This window comes from Lactuca virosa, chromosome 5 (assembly GCF_052849685.1).
Source record: "Lactuca virosa cultivar CGN04683 chromosome 5, Lactuca_virosa_CGN04683_v6, whole genome shotgun sequence".
NCBI lineage: Eukaryota > Viridiplantae > Streptophyta > Magnoliopsida > Asterales > Asteraceae > Lactuca > Lactuca virosa.
In genome coordinates, this window is record NC_136430.1 from 411,826,379 (window position 1) to 411,837,662 (window position 11,284).

Below are 11,284 nucleotides of genomic sequence, written 5' to 3' on the forward strand. Positions count from 1 at the left end.
TATTGTTGTTGATCCTCTGAAGGTTGAAGCTACTTCAAAGGAACCGGTTGTTCCCAACATTGATCAACCCGACTCTTCCAACAAAAACATTAAGCCATTGGTCATACCACCACCTTTCCCGTCCCGGTTGGCTCCCTCAAAGAAACAAGAGGAAGAGAAAGAAATTCTTGAGACTTTCCGCAAAGTTCAAATCAACATTTCACTATTGGATGCCTTAAAGCAAATTCTGCGCTATGCTAAATTTCTTAAGGATTTGTGCACTAATAAGAGGAAGTTTAAGGCGAATGAAAAGATTCAAGTCAATGCAAATGTGTCCGCGGTTATCCAAAATAAGCTTCCACCCAAATGCAAGGATTCGGGCATGTTTGCTATTCCTTGTACCATTGGTGACTTGCATGTTGAAAGTGCCATGTTAGATCTTGGAGCCTCAATCAATGTAATGCCATACTCGGTTTTTCAATCTCTCAATGTTGGACCTTTGGAAGAAACCGGAGTCATCATTCAATTAGCGGACAAGTCAAGTGTATTTCCAAGAGGTGTGTTGGAGGATGTACTAGTTCAAGTCAATCAACTAGTATTTCCCGCGGACTTCTATGTCATTGAACTTGAAGAGAAGACCCCTTCCATGTCATCTATGATCCTTCTTGGAAGACCTTTCATGAATACCGCTCACATAATTATTGATGTCCATAATGGGAAGATCACAATGGAATTTGATGGAGAGATCATTCACTTCAACATCTTTGAAGCCGTGAGATACCTTAGCAACATTTCTCCATTATATCTGGTTGATGTGATTGAACCAATCACCCAAGAATTATTCGAGTTATCACATGGGGATCTTTTGAAGATGGTGCTCAACATGAGTTTTGATGTTGAAAGTTTGAAGAAAACATTGGATATGTATACATTGGACTCCGAAGTTGAAGAGATTGTGAAGACTTTAGAAGTTAACAACTCAACAAAAAAAGATGTTTCTCAAGTTGCCTTATCTCATTCTCCAAACAAGATGCCACCTTCCATAATCCACCCACCCACACTTGAATTGAAAGTCTTACCTAGCCATTTGAAATATGCTTATCTAGGTCAAGATGAAACTCTATCGGTGATCATCTCTTCTTAATTGAAAGACTTTGAAGAAAACCAATTGATTGAAGTCTTGAAAGATCATAAAGAGGCCATGGGGTAGACAATAGCGGACATTAAGGGAATAAGCCCTAATGTATGCACTCACAAGATACTCATGGAAGATGATTGTAAGCCTAGGAGGGAAGCTCAAAGATGATTAAATCCTCCCATGATGGAAGTTGTCAAGAAAGAGATAATCAAACTCCTTGATGCGGATATAATTTACCCGATTTCCGACTCCAAGTGGGTTAGTCCGGTTCAAGTGGTTCCCAAGAAAACGGGAATCACGGTTGTTGAGAATAACAAAGGAATAATGGTACCCACTCGAGTTCAAAATGGATGGAGGGTATGCATTGATTATCGAAAGTTGAATTCAAGCACACGAAAAGATCACTTTCCTCTTCCTTTCATCGACCAAATGCTCGAGAGATTGGCGGGCAAGTCACATTATTGTTGTCTCGATGGATACTCGGGTTTTCATCAAATACCCGTTGCCCCCGAAGATCAAGACAAGACAACCTTCACATGCCCTTTTGGCACATTTGCCTACAAACGGATGCCCTTTGGATTATGCAATGCCCCCGCCACATTCCAAAGATGCATGGTGAGCATCTTTCCAGAGTATGTAGAAAATATAATTGAAGTGTTCATGGACGACTTCACAGTGTATGGCAATTCGTTTGATGAATGCTTGGATAATCTTGAGAAGATTTTGAAAAGACGCATTGAGAAGAAGTTGGTGTTAAACTTTGAGAAGTGTCACTTTATGGTCAATCAAGGCATCATCTTGGGACACATCGTCTCCAAAAAGGGAATTGAAGTTGATAAAGCCAAAATTGATGTCATCCAAACCCTTCCTTACCCAACATGTGTTAGAGAAGTAAGATCTTTCTTGGGCCATGCCGGATTCTATAGAAGATTTATCAAAGATTTCTCGAAGATTACGCGTCCGATGTGCCTCCTTCTCCAAAAAGATGTTGATTTTGACTTCAATGTTGCATGTCAAGAAGCCTTTGATAAACTCAAAGCCTTGCTCACTTCCGCTCCAATAATCCAACCTCCAAATTGGGAGCTTCCCTTTGAAATAATGTGTGATGCAAGCAATTTTGCAATTGGAGCGGTCTTAGGTCAAAAGGAGGGCAAAGCATCACATGTAATCTACTATGACTCCAAAACCTTGGATAATGCTCAAGCCAATTACTCAACCACCAAGAAGGAACTTCTAGCCATTGTATTCGCCTTGGAGAAATTCCGGCAATACCTTCTCATGACCAAGAAAGATGCCAAGCCACGACTGATTCGGTGGATTCTTCTTTTACAAGAATTCGATCTTGAGATAAAGGACAAAAGTGGTGCCGAAAATCTAGTTGCGGACCACCTAAGTCGGTTGAATATTGGTGACTCCTCATCTTCTATCCTTGATGAATTCCCGGATGAGCACCTCTTCTACATTTCAAACACCATCCCATGGTATGCGGATATTGTGAACTACTTGGTTACTAAAGAAATTCCTCACGCATTTACCAAGTACCAAAAAGCCAAGTTGAAGAGTGATTCCAAATACTACGTATGGGACGATCCTTATCTTTGGAAATATTGTCCGGGTCAACTAATACGGCGGTGTGTTCATCAAAATGAGGTCGAATCAATCTTGAAGTTTTGTCATGAGTATGCATGCGGAGGACATTTTGGTTAAAACAAAACCATGCGAAAGGTCTTAGAATGTGGACTCTATTGGCCAACAATGTCAATAGATACCTATCTATTTTGCAAAAGTTGTGATAGATGTCAAAGAACGGGAACCGTATCCACGAGGCATGAAATGATTCAAAGCCCTATCCTCATTTGCGAAATCTTTGATGTATGGGGAATCGATTTCATGGGCCCTTTCCCGTCTCTTTCGGATACACTTATATACTCTTGGCGGTTGATTACGTATCAAAGTGGGTTGAAGCAAAGGCTACAAGGCATGATGATTCCAAAACTGTGATTCACTTCTTGAAGTCAAACATTTTTGCAAGATATGGTGTACCGAGAGCTTTGGTGAGTGATAGGGGCACTCATTTTTGCAACAAAATGATGGAAGCCATGATGAAAAGATATGGTGTCACACACCGGATATCAACCGCTTATCATCCACAAACGAATGGCCAAGCCGAAGTGTCAAATAGAGAAGTCAAGCAAATTCTTGAAAAGACGGTCAACACCACACGAAAAGATTGGAGCTTGAAGTTAGAAGATGCATTGTGGGCATATCAGACCGCCTACAAAACTCCAATCGGTATGTCTCCATTCCGCCTCGTCTATGGAAAGTCTTGTCATTTACCGGTGGAATTGGAACACAAGGCATATTGGGCAGTTAAAAAATGTAATTTCAATCTTGAAGAAGCCGGAAAGCACCGAAAGATGCAACTCCAAGAAATCGAGGAGTTGAGGAACGAGTCTTATGAAAATGCAAGCATCTACAAAGATAAGACAAAAACGTTTCACGACAAACACATCACTCGTAAGCATTTTATTCCGGGCCAAAAAGTTCTTCTTTATCATTCACGCTTAAAGCTATTCCCGGGAAAGTTGCGATCTCGATGGCACGGACCTTTTATTGTTATAAAAGTGTTTGATCACGGTGCGGTTGAAATTAAGAGTTTGGAAACAAATCAAATATTCAAGGTGAATGGGCACCGCTTGAAACCATTCTATGAAGGCTTTGACACGGGAGAGTTCGACAATGTCACATTGGAAAACCCAAACTATGAAGGTTGAAGGAAGTAGGGCTAAGTCTTGGCAAAGACGTTAAATAAATGCGTTGTAAATAAATAATCTCCGCTTGAAGTTTTGGGTGTTTCTAAGCTTGAAGTTGGTCTAAAAATAAGCATTTGGAAATCTAGCAATGATCTTGGTGAAGTTTGAAAAAATGCCAAAAATTTGAAATTTGCGCGGGTACCCGCGCAGCCGTTGCGCGACCGACCCCCAGCCACGCAAGTTCCGAGTTCCAACCTCCACAACTTAGAATTGCATCTGATTAGTCTACGCGGCCTAACTCCACCCTCGCAGATGCATGCGCGCCCAAGAACAAATGCAACCTTCCTTGCGCGGCCGACCTATTTTTACCAAAACTCACCCGCCCCACCCGGTAACCCGCTCCAAACCCTTGAATCGACCCAAAATCCCGACCCATACCCGAATCATTTAAGATGCATCCTCATACCTCCTTTCCCATCGGACACCAAAACCTTCCCCCCTTATTCCTCCCGTCGCAGCGAAACCTCCGTCGTCTTTCCTCCTCCGACCGACAATCCCGACTAGTCACCGCCTGCCGCCGCAATAAATCAAATCCGTCGGTCAGCGCTTCCACCCAGCTCCGTCGCCGGTCGCTCGCATCAGTCTCCTGCAGCCAGCCGCCGCATCTCGCCCCCTTCGTCGCCGGAAAAGCGCAACCAGCGCCTGCAGCCTCCCCGCTCGCTGCTACCGCCGGCGCTCCACCACCACCCTATTCCCCACATAATTCCGACCACACCCCTACCTTTCTTCACCGGAACACCCCCCCCCCCCCCCGCAACCAGCAACCACCACCTCGTCGGAAAATCGTAAAACTCTCAAAACGCCGCCGCCTTCCATCAAATTCAAAACTTTCTTGGGGCATTCTTCACCAAATCCTCCCGTGCACTCCGATCTACTACACATTTGACCAAATCTCCTCGTCGGAAACCCTAGCTCCGCCGCCGGTCGCCGTTACTCGTTTTAACCAAAAATTTCAAAATTTTTGTTTCTCACCGGAGATTCAAAAGATTCAATCTTGCGGGTCAAATTCAAGCTTGGGGTACGGTTTTAGCGAATTTCTTTTCGGGTTTCAACACACAAAATTGGTACATTTCTTTTAATTTTATTGCATTCAACTTCTAATTTCAATAGGCTTATGCTATGCATTAGATTGATTTGAATTAGCCTTAGTTTGCTTTGAATTGATTGGATTGCATTGAATTGTGCCGAATTACAAGTTTGGAATTTTGCCCGATTTATATTTTTGCTATCTGGTTCGTTTAGATTGGTGTGAGGCGAGTGTGAGGGATAATTTTGGCCAAGTTTTTGTGTTTGCTAGGTTTATTAACATGTACAATGGCAAGGGACAAAACCATTCACGCCTCTCATGGTTCTTCCCGTGAGGCTTCATCCTCGCAATCCACAAAAAAAGCGTCAACCGAGAATACCGATCGTGCGGGTAACCTTGTCCTCACGAGTGCACAAATCAAACAATTCCGGTCAAACCTCCAAAAACGTGCAATTCGAGCCACCAAATTTTACCACCAAGACTCAATGACGCACCTTGGCCTTGACGATTGCCTGCAACAACTGTTCTTCAACATAGGTTGGCAAGAATTCCTCGATCTTTCCGCGCGCATTTACCAACAACCCACACTAGAGTTCCTCTCCACTTATGCACGGGATGACGCAGCAGGGGTGCTCACATTTAAACTCCAGGGTCGGCAGCACCGACTCACATACGACACCCTCAACACCATCATGGGCACATACAGTCCCTTCAACACCGACATCTATAGCCATCAGTGGACTCGATTCAAACGTGTGCCTAATGTAGAGTTTTGGACTCAAATAACAAGTCTTCCAAACTTCAATCCAAGTCGCCAAAAAGATCCTTACATCATCCATCCTTGTTGGAGAATCGCCACAGAATCCTTTCAACTTCCATCTTTGCTCGTCATGAGCCGGGACAAATAAACACAGTCGAGCTCTATTTCCTCTATTGCATGAGCCAGCTACATTGGTCTTGCCCCAGTTTCGCCACCTTTTTCTTGGATAAGTGTGACAGCCTTCGCACGAAGACCACTGGAGATATTTGCATCGGAGGTTTCATTACCCTAATTGGTTTGGGTGTGGGCCTTCACTTTCCCGAGTCTGAGTATGTGCCAGTGGATGATCCACCTCTCTACCTCGTTGACTGCATAGCCCTCACCCGGATGGAATTACTGATGCCTCATCCTACCCGTCCTAACCATTTTTCTTAGCTCAATCATGTCAAGGAGCCAGTTTACATCTTGCCTAATCCTAGCATCTCCGCCTTTTCCACCAGCGAGCCTGAAATTTGGTTCTTGCCTGAAGAGTTACACGATGATGACGTTGAAATGCAAGTCGACAATTCCAATGCTGGTAGTCCATTTGAGGCCGAAGACCATCATGACCTCCCGATCCGACAATTGCCACCACCTTATGCTCAGCCCTCGGGATTACACTTTCAGCCGCAACAAGAGTACCACTCCTATCAGCAACACAATGAGCCTGATCCCGAGCATGGATTCCCTCTTGATATCTACAGTCAGCTTGCCTCATTGCGCCTCCAGGGCAACCGGAACACAGCAGCCATTCGCCGCATCGAGGAGCAGCAAGCCCGCGCCAACAACTACATGGAGGATCTTTGGTATCATTTTCGGCCCGACGACGGTTACCCCCCTCGTGGGCCTCCTTCACCTTGATCCCGATATGATCCTTCCTTACTCTCATCCTAAGCATTGAGGACAATGCTAAATTTTAAGCTTGGGGTGAGGTATTCTTATATTTTTATTTTTATTGCATTTAGGTTATACATAGTTGCATTTAGAGTAACTCATTTAGGTCATTCATAAAAATTGCATGAAAAATTCAAAAATATTGCATATTTTCTTTCTTTCTTTTCTAATTTTCATACTTTTTAGATGCATCCTAGTTTAAGTTCATGCATTTTTGTTCTCTCTTGTCTTCTCATCCCTACAGGTACCAGAGCACCGAGTCATAAGTATTGAATCATAGATTGGTCCCGGGTCTTGATATGGAATTCCTTGTATTTGATAAGTGGGACACGTTTTAAGCATCACTGACCATTTTAAGACCGCTTGTGTGGGGGTCAGATGCAGGTAGCTTGATTGGGTCTAGGTGCGGAGGGATGTGGTTGGTCAAGCCAATGTGTGCGAGCAAAGATTAGCCCGATAAGGTATTATGAAGATATTGAAGACTCGCATCCTGGTTTTGGAGGGAGTACCCTTTAGTACTCCCGAGTCTCGTCCGAGCCTTACTTAGTTAGATTCTCACCACCTTTTTAAGATAGGTTATTTTTTTTAGGAGTCTAGAGTAGATAGTTAGATAGATTTTGTTTATCACACCTTGCATTAAGGTGCTTGATGAACTTTGAAGTGGGTCCCCCAATTCACATCTTTTGGGACCAAGTCTTTTCGGTAACACCCATTTTTGAGTCATTCCCCACCCTTTTTAGTTGATCTTGGCACATTGTCAATGATCATTAGGTGTTCATGTTAGCCTCCATCCTATGTTACATGGTGAAATTCCTTAGACCTTCAAAGAAGAAAACACAAAAAAAGAAGATTAAAGAAAAGCAAGAAAAACAAAGAAGAAAAATGAAGAAAAAGAGCAACACAAAAAGATGAACGAGAATCCAAGTTCAAGATATATATATATATATATATATATATATATATATATATATATATATATATATATATATATATATATATATATATATATATATATATATATTTGAAGATTTAAGAAGACTGAATATCAAACAACAAAGAGGCTGAAAACCAAATAACAGAAGTTCAAGATTGAAGATTTAAGCTATTAGGTTTAGATTAGGTTAAGTAGAATTTTTATTATTTTATTTTATTTTTGATTTTTGGTGAGAAAAGGCCTTGACGATGAGACGGTAAACTGTAAAGGACAGTACAAGGGAGAAGCCCCTGAAACCAGATGTTTTCCCGGAGGCCGCACTGTTAAACCCTATTTCGTACTATACACTTTAGCCTGACAAATGTAGGAATCATAGTGTGTGAAGAGGCGCCTTTCCTTCGTGTATTATGATCTGCATTGGTGATTTAAAGTGCCCCCACTGGGCGCATCTCTGTTTCCTTTGTTTTGCACACCGCGACTGCATCCAACCGTGATCTATTCGCCCATCAAGTAGTTGAGAATGTGGTTTATGGCTCTAAAGCGGGGAACATTTTGAAGATGCGTAGGGTCCATGAAGGACTAATTCTGACCATGTTGACTGATGTTGTCCAAGTTCTATGGTACCTTTCGTTTTCCTTTTTAGTTTAGCTCATCCCGATCTCATATTAGTCTTGTTCTAACTTGAGGACAAGTTAGGTTTAAGCTTGGGGTGATTTGATAGCTTATTTTATTTCCTTATTTTTATTAGTTTATTTTAGATTTTTAGATCTTTTTATCATTATTGCATTGTATTTTATTTATTTTCTTTAGTACGGATCGTACCGGGTGCTTTTTATTTTGCACGAGGAATTTTGCATGGTTTTGGAGCTTATCGCGATTGTGGATTAGAGTGAAGACGGACTTGTGGGCTCTCGAGGCGCTATTGGGCTTGGCGGATCCACCAAAGGAGATTTGGCCTTAAAAAGATAAAGGCTTGGATGAAGTGGGCTTGTGAAGATGGATCATGGATAATTAATTTTGGGTTTGGAGCATTCACATTTGAAGCTAAAAGATGATTGGTTGATGTGAATCACATGGATATGGAGGGGACCAAAGGAATCTTTGGTAGTGGAAGGGTGGAGTGGTGGAATGAAGGACCAATAGCATTACAGCAACATTTACGCAGGCGGAATTTTCGTCACGCGGGTACCCGCGCATCTGCCCAGTTTGGGCATTTTGGTCATTTGGATTGCCATTGCCTTAGGGGATCAGACCTAGCAGCCACAACCTCGATTTGACACCATTGGAGACCTGTAGGAGGCGATTTTTGAAGCTCAAGACTCATTTCTCTTCATCTTTCCAAGATTTTTGGTAGTTTCTTTATGCAATTAGACTTTTGTGATTGTTGTTCTATTGCCATGAGTGGCTAAACTCTTTATATTGGTTAACTTTGGTTAAAACCTTTGAATGTTTGTGGGTTTTTGAAGGATTCATGCTAGATTATCAATTATCTTATGTTTATGGTTCTAGATCATATTTTTTATGCTTGTTTAATGCTTTGATCATGAGCTTGGCACTTGAATGAGCTATTGTTAGTTTATTTCTTTGGTTTTGCATTGAATCATTGAATTAACTTAGAACAAGGGCTTTATGATGGTAAAAATCATCTCTAGTTTATGAATCATAGCTCCTTTATGGATGTGTATGCATTGACATCCTCTAGGAATTGGGGATTCCTTCTTTCTTAAGGCTAATTAACTTCTTGGGTCCAATTGCTTCAATTAAACCCTTGATCTTGATTAAGAAGGTGTGTTGTGGGCTTCCCCAACCTCCATACTACCTAAGAGGAATCTTGGCATATCATGCTTCATGATTGCTATAACCAATTTGGGATGAATGATAAGCTTCATGTTGGATCCTAATGATAAGCACACAAATGTTCATTGTGTTGAATTGCCTTGGTTAACCAATTGTTCCCAACATTTGAGCATCTCACTATCTTGTTTAATTGCAAGTTTTTAGTTATTCAAGTCTTTTAGTTTTCAAGCAATCATAACACCCCCCTTTTAGTTTAATTGTAGTTAGTTAGTTTATTTACAATAGTTCTTTTAGATTGCATTGGTGATTGAATACAACCATTTCCCTGAGGATCGATACCCCTTTTTACCATTATATTACGTTTTATTTGCAAACAAAGGGTGTAATTTGCTTGGTGGACTTGACATCCCACCAAGGGTGTAATTTGGTCCTGTTTTTGTCTGTAATATACCATCTAACTTGTTGTTCGTGTTCACCATAACCCTTTTGACCCGCTATCATTGAAGATTTCTGGTGTCTTTGTCCTCTCTTGCAACTCTCCGGTCACCTTCTCTGGTGAGACTCCAACGAAACATGAATTATTCCGGTTATCAATGGCAGATTTCGAGTTCATCTATGGCAGATTTGTGGAACATACATCTGAAACCAACGAGTTTGAAGGGTTCCAAATCCATAGGTTTGAAGAGTTCCAGATTTGTGGGTTTATACTCGAATGGTTCTAGATTCGTGGGTTAAAACTCGAATGAAGATGAAGGTTTCCAGAAATCATTCATCATATTTGAAGAACATTTTCCACATATTGTTTCCAGAAATCGTTTGTACAAGATGACAAAATCGAGCTTAGCGAAGTTGTTTCCTGATTTGAAGAACACACACGAAGAACACATTTCATATACAAAATCGAGCTCTAAAATCCTATATCGAAATCAAAAATCGCAAATCAAAGCTTCATTGTTCTTGTGAGTTCTTCAAAATCGAAACCCTAGTTCACCTGCAAAAATCGAAATCGCAAATCGCAAATCGAAGCTTCACATGTTCTAGATTTCACAAAGCTTGCTGGAATATTAAAAAAATCGAAGCTTCATTGTTCTTAGATGGTGTTTTGTTTTATATAACAAAGGATGATGGTGGTGTATGGAAAAATGGCAGTGAGTTCTTGTCAAACAATATTTTGATGGAACAAATAGAAGTATAAGGATATGCTCCTCAACACACATCTGATTTACCAATAACTCGCTGGAATATTCATGTTTCGCTGGAGAAGGTGACCGGAGAGTTGCCAGAGAGGACAAAGACACTGGAAACCTTCAATAACTTCGGTCAAAAGGGCTATGGTGAATACAAACAACAAGTTAGATGGTATATTACATAAAAAAAAGAAAAAAGATCAAATATGAACAAGATCAACAATTAGTTACCTTCCTGAGTTATTTTCTCTGTATTAATTAGTTTATGTTACTTCCTAATGTTTGTAAGATTCATATTTGAACCCTTTTTGTATACATAATAATTTTTTACATGTTTTTGGAAATATTTTATGTATTAATTGTCAAGTATGTAGGTTGAGATATGGGACGGATCTACAACGGGGCAGCTGTCGCCATAATATATAAATTAATTAAAAATTATTTTTTTTAAAATAATATATTTTGATTCTTCAAAAATATTTTGTCTCCATAAAAAAAATTTAACTTTTTTTTTTTGCCTCTTTTTCAAAAAATGTATGGGTCCGTCCCTCGTTGAGACTAGTGTTTGAAAAAAAACCTTAACGTAGAGGGTTAGGCTTCAATAACAACAAGAATTTGTAGGATAATTAAGGGTTGGCCAGATAATATGAAAGCATAACTAATTTATATGTTATTTTAGGTATTTTAGATGCAAGACTAAGAGCACCCATATTTGC